We start from the raw sequence: 15,421 nt of genomic DNA, 5'->3' as shown, positions 1-15,421 counted from the left end.
AGTAGCAATCTAGACCAGGGTAATGCAGTTGATGTGGTCTACTTAGATTTTGCAAAGGCTTTTGATACGGTTTCACACAAGAGGTTGGTGTACAAAATTAAGCAAATTGGACTCAGTAATAATACAGTATATGCACCTGGATTGAAAACTGGTTAAAGGACAGACAACAGAGGGTTGTCATAAATGGAACTTTTTCAGGTTGGGCTAAAGTCGTAAGTGGAGTACCTCAGGGATCGGTACTGGGCCACCTGCTTTTTAACTTGTTTATTAATGACCTTGAGGTTGGCATCGAGAGCAAAGTCTCCATCTTTGCTGATGATACTAAATTGTGTAAGGTAATAGCATCAGAGCAGGATGTAATTTCTCTTCAGAAGGACTTGGAGAGACTGGAAACGTGGGCAGGTAAATGGCAAATGAGGTTTAATACAGATAAATGTAAGGTTATGCATTTGGGATACAAGAATAAAAAGGCGACTTACAAATTAAATGGAGATATATTGGGGGAATCCTTGATGGAGAAGGATTTAGGAGTGCTTGTAGACAGCAGGCTTAGCAATAGTGCCCAATGTCATGCAGTAGCTGCAAAGGCAAACAAGATCTTATCTTGCATCAAACAGGCAATGGATAGAAGGGAAGTAAACATAATTATGCCCCTTTACAAAGCATTTGTAAGACCACACCTTGAATATGGAGTACAATTTTGGGCACCAATCCTAAGAAAAGACATTATGGAACTAGAGAGAGTGCAGAGAAGAGCCACTAAATTAATAAAGGGGATGGACATTCTAACTTACAGTATGAGGAGAGGCTAGCTAAATTAGATTAATTTACATTAGAAAAGAGGCGTCTAAGAGGGGATATGATAACTATATACAAATATATTCAGGGACAATACAAGGAGCTTTCAAAAGAACTATTCATCCCAAGGGCAGTACTAAGGACTCAGGGCCATTCCTTAAGGTTGGAGGAAAGGAAATTTCAACAGCAACAAAGGAAAGGGTTCTTTACAGTAAGGGCAGTTAAAATGTGGGATTCATTACTCATGGAGACTGTGATGGCAGATACAATAGATTTGTTCAAAAAAAGGTTGGACATCTTTTTAGATGGGGAAGGTATACAGGGATATACCAAATAAGTATACATGGGAAGGATGTTGATCAAGGGAGTAATCCGATTGCCAATTCTTGGAGTCAGGAAGGAATTAATTTTTCCCCATAATGGGGTTTTTTGTTTGCCTTCCTCTGGATCAAGAAGTATAGATATAGGATAAAGTATCTGTTGTCTAAATTTAGCATAGGTTGAACTTGATGGACGGAAGTCTTTTTTCAACCTCATCTACTATGTAACTATGTAACTATGTAACTATGTAACTATGTAACTATGTAACTGGTCAGGTTTTAGGATATCCTTTCTTCAGTACAGGTGGCCCAGCTTCAGCACAAGTGACTCAATCAGTGTCTCAGTCTTTGACTGAGCCACCTGTGCTGAAGCACAGGTCCTAAAACACCTGACCTGTTGGGGTGGTCTTGAGGTAAGAACCCCTGTCTTCAAGTAAAACGTATCTGTGGCCGGCGCAAAAGGAAGACTTATTTACATCACGCCCCCGGAGATTCAGGCTCATCATGAACACGTTCACCATAAAGGTTTTACTTCCCCTCCTTGTACCTACTCTCCCCAATTCTCTCCCCCCCCCCCGATACATTGCAATCCTGCAGCCATCACAGTCCTGCGCACGGCATTATGGGACGCCGTCCTGCCACACTGCGCGGTTACAGCGCGGCCCGGACCCCTCGCCGTGCTCGAGGTGAACCGGGCACCCGACATTTGGCTGCAAGGAACGGAAGACAAACACGGCGCCCGCCAACTTACCTGGGGGGTCTCAGATCCACACAATGGTTTTACAACAAAAAGAAGATCACCGAAGGGTTGGAACAAGCGCCCCAAGCATTGTGTTACCATGGAAACGTTAAAGCGCCAAACCACAACATCCCGCCACCTCTCAGCTTGTTAAAGCCGCGGATTTTGGGGTTACATGTAATGATTTTTTTCTTACATATAGGGGTGAAGCAGGGGGTCTCCGGCGCGGAACCGCGCTAATGTCAGCCCCCCCCCCCCCGGAGATCGCCTGCTTAAAAAAAGAAGAAGAAATTCGCCATCTGACCCGGCTCCTTTACTGATCAGAAACCCCTGGTCCGGGTTTCCCCCAAACACAGAGCCCCAAATATCTGCCCGGGAGACACAAAATGGCGGCCTGGTCAGGGCTGGCTCCGGGAGAGGACGCGGCGGGTTTCTGTGGGGACGTTGCAGATAAACATTGCGGTGGGGAGATTTCTACATTTAAGGGCAAAGTTTTTTTTTAAAGGAGCTTTTAACCTGTTAATAAAATGCCACTGCCATGAATGGGTGGCTGGACCGGCCCCGTTCCTGCAGAAAGGTTTGCGCTGAATATGAACCCCGTGTAACCGCGGGTCACAGATCGGCAGAATATCACTATGTTTCCATACACACATTTCTGCGCTCATTGTAAGCCAGTTGTGGCCAACTCCAGCCCTCAAGAGCTACCAACAGGTCAGGTTTTCAGGATATCCCTGCTTTAGCACAGGTGGCACAATCAGTGACTCAGTACACACACGCAGGGGAGTGCAGGGTTCGGGAACCCTCAATGCCTCGCTGCTTCCTGCTCTCCGATATACTAAGCCCCCCCCCCCCCGTACGCCAAACTGACCCATCACCCCCGCGGCCGATCACAGCGCGCTCTATCCCGCTTTTGCTGTCACGCTAGTGGAGCATGATAAATGGCGGTGTTGCAGGACAGGCTGCGGCGCAGACAGGCCGCGGCGGTGACAGGACAGGCCACGGAGCAGACAGGACAGGCCACACACTGAGCCGCAGGCAGTGGTTCACACGCCCAGCATTTTGTTCAGCCCTGATTTCATATATTTAATCAGTCTCAGACCCGCTTCAGCCAGTGCGTGTAACTGTTTTGGTGCCGGGGCAGCCGGCTGCACGCGTGTTAGCTTCTCACACGGACACACGCGGTGTATGTGGAGGTGCCGCGTTTCAGTAATGCGCTCACAGCCGGCAGAACAAAACATTTCAGTCCTTGCACTTCCCTTTCCCTGGTCCCAGACTCTCCTCTCACAAACCCGCCCGTAAAATGATCCGCTCAAGAAAACGCCAGGGGGAGGGGGGGAGGGGAGGGGGGGAGGGGGGGGAGGGGAGGGGGGAGGGGGGGAGGGGGGGGGAGGGGGGGAGGGGGAGGGGGGAGAGGGGGGGAGGGGGGGAGAGGGGGGGAGGTGGGGGGGGGGATTCAACAACACAAAATCTAAATTAAAAAAGCCAACAGGTGGAAAAATAAAATAAAAATGGCTTGTTGCTTTACTTTGGGGGGAGGGGAAGAGGAACATGATCTCCTTATTCTGCTACTTGTTACAGCCACTAACGCAGACAGATCACTTACTGTCCTTTCCCACAGTTTTCATTATTAAAATCCGGTGCTTTGTTCAGGAGAATTAAGTGTTTGAAATACTAAGTATCCGGGAGGATAAAGTGCAGCTCTCCCCAGAGCCCGGCAGCCTAAAGAACACCACGGTAACCTCAGAAGCTAGGAAAAAGGTTAGGAACCCCCTGTTCTTAACACACACACACACGGGGAGGGTGGGGCCCTCGAAGATATTCCCCAGGGTCGCAGGGAACCCCCCACTTCCCAAGATGTGTGAGTGGAGTACACAAAATGGCCGCAGGGTCAGAGGTCACTTCAGCAGCAATAGAAGCCTGCAATGCCAGCAACTTCCTATTGGCGACCCCATATCTGTAGCCTTTCTGTGTCTCTATAAACAATGCCGATTCACGCGACTCGTACAAGTAACTTTATGTCTCTGCGGTAATTACGTGCGAGTCTTTACCTAATCTCATTTGTCACATGACTGTACGTTGCGGTTCTCGGTCATCCGATGGAATCCGTTCCGCCAAACCGCGGCGGATAGGGAACCGTAGGATTGCTAATTCATTGTTAATCGGCAGCCGTCAGGTAGTCTGTTCTGACTTCGGATAATGCGTTCCGCAGAACGCATGGACGCGTCAGATAATCCGTTCCGACCTTAGATAACACATTCCGCGGAATGCATCAGCGCGTCAGATAATCCGTTCTGACATCGGATAATGCGTTCCGCGGAATGCATCAACGCGTCAGATAATCCATTCCGACCTTAGATAATGCGTTCCACGGAATGCATCAACGCGTCAGATAATCCGTTCTGACATCGGATAATGCGTTCCGCAGAACGCATGGACGCGTCAGATAATCCGTTCTATAATCCGTTCTGACATCGGATAATGCGTTCCGCGGAATGCATCAACGGCATCAGATCACTTCCCGTTCTGTACATCGGATAATGCGTTCCAAGGAATGCATCAACGCATCAGGTAATCCGTTCCGACCTTAGATAATGCGTTCCGCGGAATGGCATCAACGCATAAAATAATTAGTTCTGACAATCGGATAACGCGTTCCGCGGAATGCATCGACGCGCCAGATAATCCTTTCCGACATCGGATAATGTGTTCCGCGGAATGCATCAACGCGTCAGATAATCCGTTCCTACATCGGATAATGCATTCCGCGGAATGCATCGACGCATCAGATAATCCGTTCCGACCTTAGATAATGCGTTCCGCGGAATGCATCGAAGCGCCAGATAATCCATTCCGACATCGGATAATGCTTTCTGCGGAATGCATCAACGTGTCAGATAATACGTTCTGACATCGGATAATGCGTTCCGCAGAATGCATCAACGTGTCAGATAATCCGTTCCGACGTCGGATAAACCGTTCTGCGGACATGCATCAACGTGTCAGATAATCCGTTCCGACGTCGGATAAACCGTTCTGCGGAATGCATCGACGTGTCAGATAATCCGTTCCGACGTCGGATAAAACCGTTCTGCGGAATGCATCAACGTGTCAGATAATCCGTTCATCAGGAAATGAAATGATGGATAACAATGACCACCTGTACATACAAGCTGACAAACAGATACATTGTTATTGCTATTCCTTCCCCGCCTCGTTTCGGTTTAAACTAATTGCGCTGCCATCACAAGCCAAAGAAATAAAGGGGAATGACCAGTTGAGGTTAGAATTAAACACGTCCACATGAAATATCTAATGATCCATTTTCCAAACAGACAGCAAAACAAGTGAGTGCTTTAATATGGTGGGATTTTTAGACTTCCTATGGGATGTATGGGACTGCCCCCGAACGCAGCAACTAGAGAACCAACAACTCCCCAGCTTTACCAGTATCCCCTTACCAGCTCCCAGCCTAACTGAACTGGTTAATATGACGCCAGACAGATTAACGTTAAGCATCATAGCAGCGTTCTTGTTATTGATCTGCTGGCTGCCCAGATTACATTCCCGTCGCGGGTGCCGGTGCGCTCTCACGTTGGGGGCAGGACGGCCCCTTGAACAATCTCGTTCTCTTATGCGATACGGTTCCTTTTGGATGCCATAATCCAGAGGCGGCCAACTCCAGTCCCCCAAGGGGCCACCAACAGGTCAGTTTTCAGGATATCCCTGCTTCAGCACAGGTGGCTCAATCTTTGACTACATCACCTGCGCTGAAGCAGGGATATCCTGAAAACTTGACCTGTTGGTGGCCCTGGAGGACTGGAGTTGACCACTCCAGAATCAGTGGCTTCTTCTGTGTCAGTCAGTCTCCCAGTAAGAGAAACGCAGAGATAATGGAAGTAACAGTGACAGGGCTCCCGGCTTTCTCTCAGAAAGTTCTCGTCCCATTGAACAGCTGGCGGATCTGTTCCACAGTAGATATGTTGTTTATATTGGGGGAAGAGGCCGTTTTCACACTAGTATCCCCCCCCCCCCCATTAAAATCTTGGGGGATTTTCACCCAAGAGCGTCCGCTTTGGTGTATGGAGAATTACCCTCTATATCAGCAGAAGTGGTCAGGCTATTGCCAGCCATCAATTACCAAATCGATTACAATTCTTAGTCCCGTTTTATTTTTCCGGGATACAATCCTTGTCCTTGGACCCGAACTAGAACTACAGTGAGTTTTCTATACAGGAGACGTCTGGAGCACAACAATCTTACATGTTTAACCCCTTAGTGAGCCAAAGCGCACATTCTTCATTTAGATTGTAAACACATTCGACCAAATTCCTAAATCTTCTCATACATTCTATTTCTAGATAACTTTATATATTTAGTATTTTATTTAATTCTCATGAAAAAAAGGGGGAGAAATAACAGGCGCTTTTGAAAAAATATATATATTTTTTGTATTATTAGAAGTCTCATTAAAAAAGAATTTGGAATAGGTGCAAGACGTGACACTTTTTAGTTAAGTAAGGCCAGATCAGGGCCACATCTCCAGTGCCCAAGTCCCCCCCCCCCCCCTTCAACAGGTCAGGGTTTCAGGATATCCCAGCTTCAGCACAGGTGGCTAAATCAGTCCCTGCTTCAGCACAGGTGGCTGAATCAGTCCCTGCTTCGACAACAGTGTGGCTCAATCAGAGCCTCTGATTGAGCCACCTGTGCTGATAGCTGGGATATCCTGAAAACCTGACCTGTTGGGGAGGGGGGGAGCACAAACATTTTATTTGCTGCCACGATACCTAGTGTGTGTGTCCCCTACCCAGAATCCCTGCCTGGGTGATGTGTAATGCACACACACATACACGCAGAGATAGAGGTTTGTCGGCGGTGGATTCCTGTTACTTAGCGCGTTTCTTGGATGGGGCTTTGCGTTAATAGGTTCATTTGTAGGGTTACGCTCATGGCCGAGGCCTGGTGGGGAGCTCTCGGCTGGGAGGCGCGTTTCATGGTAAAATGTCTAAGGTTTGAGATTTGTATTTACGTCCTATAATAAGCCCGTGCTGTGGCCTCACCGCCGTCCTCCGAGGGTGGTGCTGACGTTGGTGGGCGCGGGGTGGCCGCGGGTGACGCGTGCGCTTCCGATGTCCTGCATGCAATAAATAGGAGACGAGTGCATCACAGAACGGTTTGCCTATAGGGAACAACTGCATTATCGCCTCGCTCGTGTCCTGGTGCATTGTGGGTCTGCAGCCATGATGGAAAACCGTATTTCGGGTAATTACCCGCTAACAAGCGCTAGCTCTTATAAATGGTTATTGGCCATAGGGTAACGGCTATCGCTGGCTGTTGGATGGAAGTGGGTGGGGCACTGGTCTCGTGCAGAGTAAAGGAGTGTGCCAGTATTAGGGGATCAGCAAGAGAGGCGCAGATCCGGTGCTCAGACAAACATATCTCCTACAAGGAGTAAGGGTGGGAAGGCTAATAATTATAGACGGATAGGATGGACAGACCAGGGGGTGGGAAGCCTAAACTATAGGCAGATAGGATGGGACAGACCAGGGGTGGGAAAGCCTAAACTATAGCAGATAGGATGGAGAGACCAGGGGTGGGAAGCCTAAACTATAGCAGATAGGATGGAGAGACCAGGGGTGGGGAAGCCTAAACTATAGCAGATAGGATGGAGAGACCAGGGGTGGGAAGCCTAAACTATAGCAGATAGGATGAAGAGACCAGGGGTGGGAAGCCTAAACTATAGCAGATAGGTATGGACAGACCAGGGGTGGGAAGCCTAAACTATAGCAGATAGGATGGAGAGACCAGGGGTGGGAAGCCTAAACTATAGCAGATAGGATGGACAGACCAGGGGTGGGGAAGCCTAAACTATAGCAGATAGGATGGAGAGACCAGGGGTGGGAAGCCTAAGCTATAGCAGATAGGATGGAGAGACCAGGGGTGGGAAGCCTAAACTATAGCAGATAGGATGGACAGACCAGGGGTGGGAAGCCTAAACTATAGCAGATAGGATGGAGAGACCAGGGGTGGGAAGCCTAAACTATAGCAGATAGGATGGAGAGTCAGGGGTGGGAAGCCTAAGCTATAGCAGATAGGATGGGGAGTCAGGGGTGGGAAGCCTAAACTATAGCAGATAGGATGGAGAGACCAGGGGTGGGAAGCCTAAACTATAGCAGATAGGATGGAGAGACCAGGGGTGTGAAGCCTAAACTATAGCAGATAGGACGGACAGACCAGGGGTGGGAAGCCCTAAACTATAGCAGATAGGATGGAGAGACCAGGGGTGGGAAGCCTAAGCTATAGCAGATAGGATGGGACAGACCAGGGGTGGGAAGCCTAAACTATAGCAGATAGGATGGAGAGACCAGGGGTGGGAAGCCTAAACTATAGCAGATAGGATGGAGAGACAGGGGTGGGAAAGCCTAAGCTATAGCAGATAGGATGGACAGACCAGGGGTGGGAAGCCTAAACTATAGCAGATAAGGATGGACAGACCAGGGGTGGGAATGCCTAAACTATAGCAGATAGGATGGAGAGACCAGGGGTAGGAAGCCTAAACTATAGCAGATAGGATGGACAGACCAGGGGTGGGAAGCCTAAACTATAGCAGATAGGATGGAGAGACCAGGGGTGGGAAGCCTAAACTATAGCAGATAGGATGGAGAGACCAGGGGTGGGAAGCCTAAACTATAGCAGATAGGATGGAGAGACCAGGGGTGGGAAGCCTAAACTATAGCAGATAGGATGGAGAGACCAGGGGTGGGAAGCCTAAACTATAGCAGATAGGATGGAGAGACCAGGGGTGGGAAGCCTAAACTATAGCAGATAGGATGGACAGACCAGGGGTGGGGAAGCCTAAAACTATAGCAGATAGGATGGAGAGACCAGGGGTGGGGAAGCCTAAACTATAGCAGATAGGATGGGACAGACCAGGGGTGGGAAGCCTAAATTATATAGCAGATAGGATGGAGAGACCAGGGGTGTGGAAGCCTAAGCTATAGCAGATAGGATGGAGAGACCAGGGGTGGGAAGCCTAAACTATAGCAGATAGGATGGACAGACCAGGGGTGGGAAGCCTAAACTATAGCAGATAGGATGGAGAGACCAGGGGTGGGAAGCCTAAACTATAGCAGATAGGATGGAGAGTCAGGGGTGGGAAGCCTAAGCTATAGCAGATAGGATGGAGAGTCAGGCGGTGGGAAGCCTAAACTATAGCAGATAGGATGGAGAGACCAGGGCTGGGAAGCCTAAACTATTAGCAGATAGGATGGAGAGACCAGGGGTGGGAAGCCTAAACTATAGCAGATAGGATGGAGAGACCAGGGGTGGGAAGCCTAAACTATAGCAGATAGGACGGACAGACCAGGGGTGGGAAGCCTAAACTATAGCAGATAGGATGGAGAGACCAGGGGTGGGAAGCCTAAATTATAGCAGATAGGATGGAGAGACCAGGGGTGGGAAGCCTAAACTATAGCAGATAGGATGGACAGACCAGGGGGTGGGAAGCCTAAACTATAGCAGATAGGATGGAGAGACCAGGGGTGGGAAGCCTAAACTATAGGCAGATAGGACGGACAGACCAGGGGTGGGAAGCCTAAACTATAGCAGATAGGACGGACAGACCAGGGGTGGGAAGCCTAAACTATAGCAGATAGGATGGAGAGACCAGGGGTGGGAAGCCTAAGCTATAGCAGATAGGATGGAGAGACCAGGGGAGGGAAGCCTAAACTATAGCAGATAGGATGGACAGACCAGGGGTGGGAAGCCTAAACTATAGCAGATAGGATGGAGAGACCAGGGGTGGGAAGCCTAAACTATAGCAGATAGGATGGGAGAGACCAGGGGTGGGAAGCCTAAACTATAGCGGATAGGATGGAGAGACCAGGGGTGGGAAGCCTAAATTATAGCAGATAGGATGGAGAGACCAGGGGTGGGAAGCCTAAACTATAGCAGATAGGATGGAGAGGACACAGGGGTGGGAAGCCTAAACTATAGCAGATAGGATGGAGAGACCAGGGGTGGGAAGCCTAAACTATAGCAGATAGGATGGACAGACCAGGGGTGGGAAGCCTAAACTATAGCAGATAGGATGGAGAGACCAGGGGTGGGAAGCCTAAACTATAGCAGATAGGACGGACAGACCAGGGGTGGGAAGCCTAAACTATAGCAGATAGGATGGACAGACCAGGGGTGGGAAGCCTAAACTATAGCAGATAGGATGGAGAGACCAGGGGTGGGAAGCCTAAGCTATAGCAGATAGGATGGAGAGACCAGGGGTGGGAAGCCTAAACTATAGCAGATAGGATGGACAGACCAGGGGTGGGAAGCCTAAACTATAGCAGATAGGATGGAGAGACCAGGGGTGGGAAGCCTAAACTATAGCAGATAGGATGGAGAGTCAGGGGTGGGAAGCCTAAACTATAGCAGATAGGATGGAGAGACCAGGGGTGGGAAGCCTCAGCTATAGCAGATAGGATGGAGAGTCGGGGGTGGGAAGCCTAAACTATAGCAGATAGGATGGAGAGACCAGGGGTGGGAAGCCTAAGCTATAGCAGATAGGATGGAGAGACAGGGGTGGGAAGCCTAAGCTATAGCAGATAGGATGGAGAGACCAGGGGTGGGAAGCCTAAGCTATAGCAGATAGGATGGACAGACCAGGGGTGGGAAGCCCAAACTATAGCAGATAGGATGGACAGACCAGGGGTGGGAAGCCTAAACTATAGCAGATAGGATGCGATGAGAATGCGCCGTTACAATGTTACCCAACTACAAACAGAATAAAGTTAACCAAACACATCGGTGCAAAATGTTCACAGTATTTGCAACACAATTTACACAGATCATAAAAATCACGGTTACAATTGTAGTCGGATTATTACACTCTCCTCAAAGCATAAGCAGACACACCATATGCAGCGGCGCAGGTGTGTCCCCAAAACCGTGAGACCTCAGCCACATTACAATCCAGATAAATCAGAGCGTAGATGGAAATCACAGAGAAATAACACCCCTCCCCCCCCCCCGGGGGCCAATAGGGGATACCTGCCCCTCATAGGGGCAATTTCTTTCATTCCTAATTATTTGGGTGACTTACAGGGCTGCGGCAGCACCCATATAAAAACTTGAAGAACCCCCCCAAAAGTTTGGGCCACCCAGTGTATTGTTTGTGTAGTTTTCAATTAGGGGGACAGTGGCATTCCTTCTGTGGGGTAAACCCCCCCGACACCCCCTTTAATAATGTTACACAGATACCATCCTTAATCAGAGTAAGGACAAGACTTTGCAAGACAATAGCAATACTCAGCACTGCTGTACGGAGCGGGTCTTTTCTATTTGTAGGGCACCCACAAATAGTTTTGTAATGTCGCCAACTAATTATATATAATGCACATGTCGGGGCACAACAACCGCCCCTCTCTCACCCCTGAGTGTTTAATAACTGGTACACATCATCGTCATCATCATCATCATCATCATCAGCAGCAGCAGCAGCAGCAGCACAGGTTACAGAAGCAGTGCAGACCCCAATAACAGCCCCCCACCCCACCCGTGAGTGGGAAGCAGTGGCCTGCATGGCCTCCCTGCTCCTCCTCACACTCAGTGTCCCCCCACTGCCACCACCGTGACCAGTGCCCCCCCCCCCACACACCCCTGTGCAGCCTGCTCTGGAATCTAGCTCTCCCCGTCTCTCCCCCCTGCCCCTCTCACCTCTCCATCTCACTCCTCCCCCCACCTCTCTCCTCTCCTCCTTGCCCCTCTCTCCCCCACCTCTCTCTTCTCCCCCCCATTTCTCTCCACTTCTTCCCCCCCATCTCTCTCCTCTCCACTTCTCCCCATCTCTCTCCTCTCCACTTCTCCCCCCCATAGCTTTCCTCTCCACTTCTCTCCCCCCCATAGCTTTCCTCTCCACTTCTCCCCCCATCGCTCTTCCTCTCCACTTCTCCCCCCATCGCTCTCCTCTCTCACTTCTCCTCCCCATCGCTCTCCTCTCCACTTCTCCCCCCATCGCTCTCCTCTCCACTTCTTCCCCCCATCGCTCTCCTCTCCACTTCTCCCCATCTCTCTCCTCTCCACTTCTCCCCCATCGCTCTCCATCTCCACTTCTCCCCCATCGCTCCTCCTCTCCCCTTCTCCCCCCATCTCTCTCCTATCCCCTTCTCTCCCCCATCTCTCTCCTCTCCACTTCTCCCCCACCTCTCTCTCCTCTCCACTTCTCCCCCCCATCTCTCTCCTCTCCACTTCTCCCCCCCCATCTCTCTCCTCTCCACCCCCCCATCTCTTTCCTCTCCACTTCTCCCCATCTCTCTCCTCTCCACTTCTCCCCCCTTCTCTCTCTTCTCTCCACTTCTCCCCCCCACCCCTCTCCTCTCCACTTCCCCCCCCCCCACCTCTCCTCTCCACTTCTCCCCCCCCATCTCTCGCCTCTCCACTTCTCCCCCCCATCTCTCGCCTCTCCACTTCTTCCCCCCCCATCTCTCTCCCGCTCCACTTCTCACCTCCCACCCCCAATTCTCTCCTCTCCACTTCTCCCCCCATCTCTATCCTCTCCACTTCTCTCCCTCATCTCCTCTCCACTTCTCTCCCCCCCCCCCCCAACTCTCTCCTCTCCAAATCATCTCTCTCCTCTCCCCCCATCACCTCAAACATGTTAACCCTCACAGCACACACAAGCAGCAGCGAGCAGCCAGCAGCAGGGAAGGGAGACACAGAGAGAGGGGAGACACAGAGAGAGGGGAGGACACAGAGAGAGGGGGAGACAACACAGAGAGGGGAGACACACAGAGAGGGGAGACACACAGAGAGAGGGGAGACACAGAGAGAGGGAGACACACAGAGAGGGGGAGACACACAGAGAGGGGAGACACACAGAGAGGGGAGACACACAGAGAGGGGAGACACACAGAGAGGGGAGGACACAGAGAGAGGGAGACACAGAGAGGGGGGAGACACAGAGAGGGGAGACACACAGGGAGAGGGAGGCACAGGGAGGGGAGGCACAGGGAGGGGAGGCACAGGGAGGGGGAGGGGAGGCACAGGGAGGGGAGGCACAGGGAGGGGAGTGGGAGGGCACAGGGAGGGGAGGCACAGGGAGGGGAGGCACAGGGAGGGGAGGGGAGGCACAGGGAGGGGAGGGGAGGCACAGAGAGGGGAGGCACAGGGAGGGGAGACACACAGAGGGGAGACACACAGAGAGGGGAGACACACAGAGAGGGGAGGCACACAGAGAGGGGGAGGCACACAGAGAGGGGAGGCACACAGAGAGGGGAGGCACAGAGAGGGGAGACCACACAGAGAGGGGAGACACACAGAGAGGGGGAGACACAGGGAGGGGAGACACAGGGAGGGGAGGCACAGGGGAGGGGAGGCATAGAGAGGGGAGGCATAGAGAGGGGGAGGGGAGGCATAGAGAGGGGAGGCACACAGAGGGGGGGAGACACACAGAGAGGGGGGAGACACACAGAAGAGGGGAGACACACAGAGAGGGGAGACCACACAGAGAGGGAGGGCACAGGGAAGGAAGGCACAGGGAAGGGTGGCACAGGGAGGGGAGACACAGGGAGGGGAGGCACAGGGAGGGGAGGCACAGGGAGGGGAGGCACAGAGAGGGGAGACACACAGAGAGGGGAGACACACAGAGAGGGGAGACACAGAGAGAGGGGAGACACAGAGAGAGGGGAGACACACAGAGAGGGGAGACACACAGAGAGGGGGAGACACACAGAGAGGGGGAGACACACAGAGAGGGGAGACACAGAGAGAGGGAGACACACAGAGAGAGGGAGACACAGAGAGGGGGGAGACACAGAGAGAGGGGAGACACAGAGAGGGGGGGAGACACAGAGAGGGGAGACACACACAGGGAGGGGGAGGCACAGGGAGGGGAGGCACAGGGGAGGGGAAGGGAGGGGAGGCACAGGGAGGGAGAAGGGAGGGGAGGCACAGGGAGGGAAAGGGAGGGGAGGCACAGGGAGGGGAGGGGGAGGCACAGGGAGGGGGAGGGGAGGCACAGGGGAGGGGGGAGGCACGGGGAGGGGAGGCACAGGGAGGGGAGGCACAGGGAGGGGAGACACACAGAGAGGGGAGGCACACAGAGAGGGGAGACACACAGAGAGGGGAGGGGAGGCATAGAGAGGGGAGAGGGGAGGCATAGAGAGGGGAGGGGAGGCATAGAGAGGGGAGGGCACACAGAGGGGGGAGACACACAGAGAGGGGGGAGACCACACAGACAGGGGAGACACACAGAGAGGGGAGACACACAGAGAGAGGGGAGGCACAGGGAGGGGGAGACACAGGGAGGGGAGACACAGGGAGGGGAGACACCAGGGAGGGGAGACACAGGGGAGGGGAGGCACACGGGAGGGGAGGCACAGAGAGAGGGAGACACACAGAGAGGGGAGACACACAGAGAGGGGAGACACAGAGAGAGGGGAGACACAGAGAGAGGGGAGACACACAGAGAGGGGAGACACAGAGAGAGGGGAGACACAGAGAGAGGGGAGACACACAGAGAGGGGAGACACACAGAGAGAGGGGAGACACAGAGAGAGGGGAGGACACAGAGAGAGGGGAGACACAGAGAGGGGGGAGACACACAGAGAGGGGGGGCAGACAGAGAGGGGGGAGACACAGAGAGGGGAGACACAGAGAGGGGAGACACAGAGAGAGGGGAGACACACAGAGAGGGGGAGACACAGAGAGAGGGGGAGACACAGAGAGAGGGGAGACACACAGAGAGGGGAGACACAGAGAGAGGGGAGACACAGAGAGAGGGGAGACACACAGAGAGGGGAGACACACAGAGAGAGGGGAGACACAGAGAGAGGGGAGACACAGAGAGAGGGGAGACACAGAGAGGGAGGGGAGACACACAGAGAGGGGGGAGACAGAGAGGGGGGAGACACAGAGAGGGGAGACACAGAGAGGGGAGACACACAGAGAGGGGGGACACACAGAGAGGGGAGACACACAGAGAGGGGAGACACACAGAGAGAGGGGAGACACAGAGGGGGGAGACAGCTCCTTACCTTCCCTCTTCACAGCGAGGATTTCCTGGGATGCATGTTGTGACCCAGGGGGAGAAAGTACCCGCCGGCGGGAGAGGAGGGCTCCCTGCAACCCCTCAGCCCCCAGTGTGCAGACACTGGGACAACATCAGAGCAGCTCCGGGCCCCTCAGTGGCCTATTGTCTGCCTGTCTCTGTGTGCTTTCCTTCGCACTCCCCCTCTGCCGTGGGGAGACTTGGTACAGCCCAGGCATTCATGCCAAGCAGCTCTCACACATGGGAGCCTGTCTGAGGCAACTGCTGACAAGCCACAAACAAGACATTCTCCCTCCCCCTTCCCTGTGTCTCCCTCCTCCTTCCCTGTCTCTCCCCCCTTCCCTGACTCTCCCCCCTTCCCTGTGTCTCTCCCCCCTTCCCTGTGTCTCCCTCCTCCTTCCCTGTCTCTCCCCCCGTCCCTGTGTCTCTCCCACCCTTCCCTGTCTCTCTCCCACCCTTCCCTGTCTCTCTCCCCTTCCTGTGTCTCTCCCTCCCTTCCTGTCTCTCCCCCCTTCCCTGTCTCTCTCC

At 52.7% G+C, this 15,421-nt stretch overlaps 1 protein-coding gene across 1 annotated transcript in view; it reads right to left on the bottom strand.

The window, feature by feature from the left end:
* Window positions 1-15,136, bottom strand: part of BCL9 (BCL9 transcription coactivator) — a 241,184-nt gene extending 226,048 nt beyond the window's left edge. The window contains exon 1 of the mRNA XM_075593525.1: window positions 14,880-15,136. The gene's annotated coding sequence lies outside the window, so the exon portion shown is untranslated. The remainder of the gene's footprint in view (window positions 1-14,879) is intronic.
* Between the last annotated feature and the right edge of the window lie 285 nt (window positions 15,137-15,421).

Source organism: Ascaphus truei, chromosome 3 (genome assembly GCF_040206685.1).
Source record: "Ascaphus truei isolate aAscTru1 chromosome 3, aAscTru1.hap1, whole genome shotgun sequence".
In the NCBI taxonomy this organism is placed as follows: Eukaryota; Metazoa; Chordata; class Amphibia; order Anura; family Ascaphidae; genus Ascaphus; species Ascaphus truei.
This window is presented reverse-complemented; position numbering and strand designations above follow the sequence as displayed.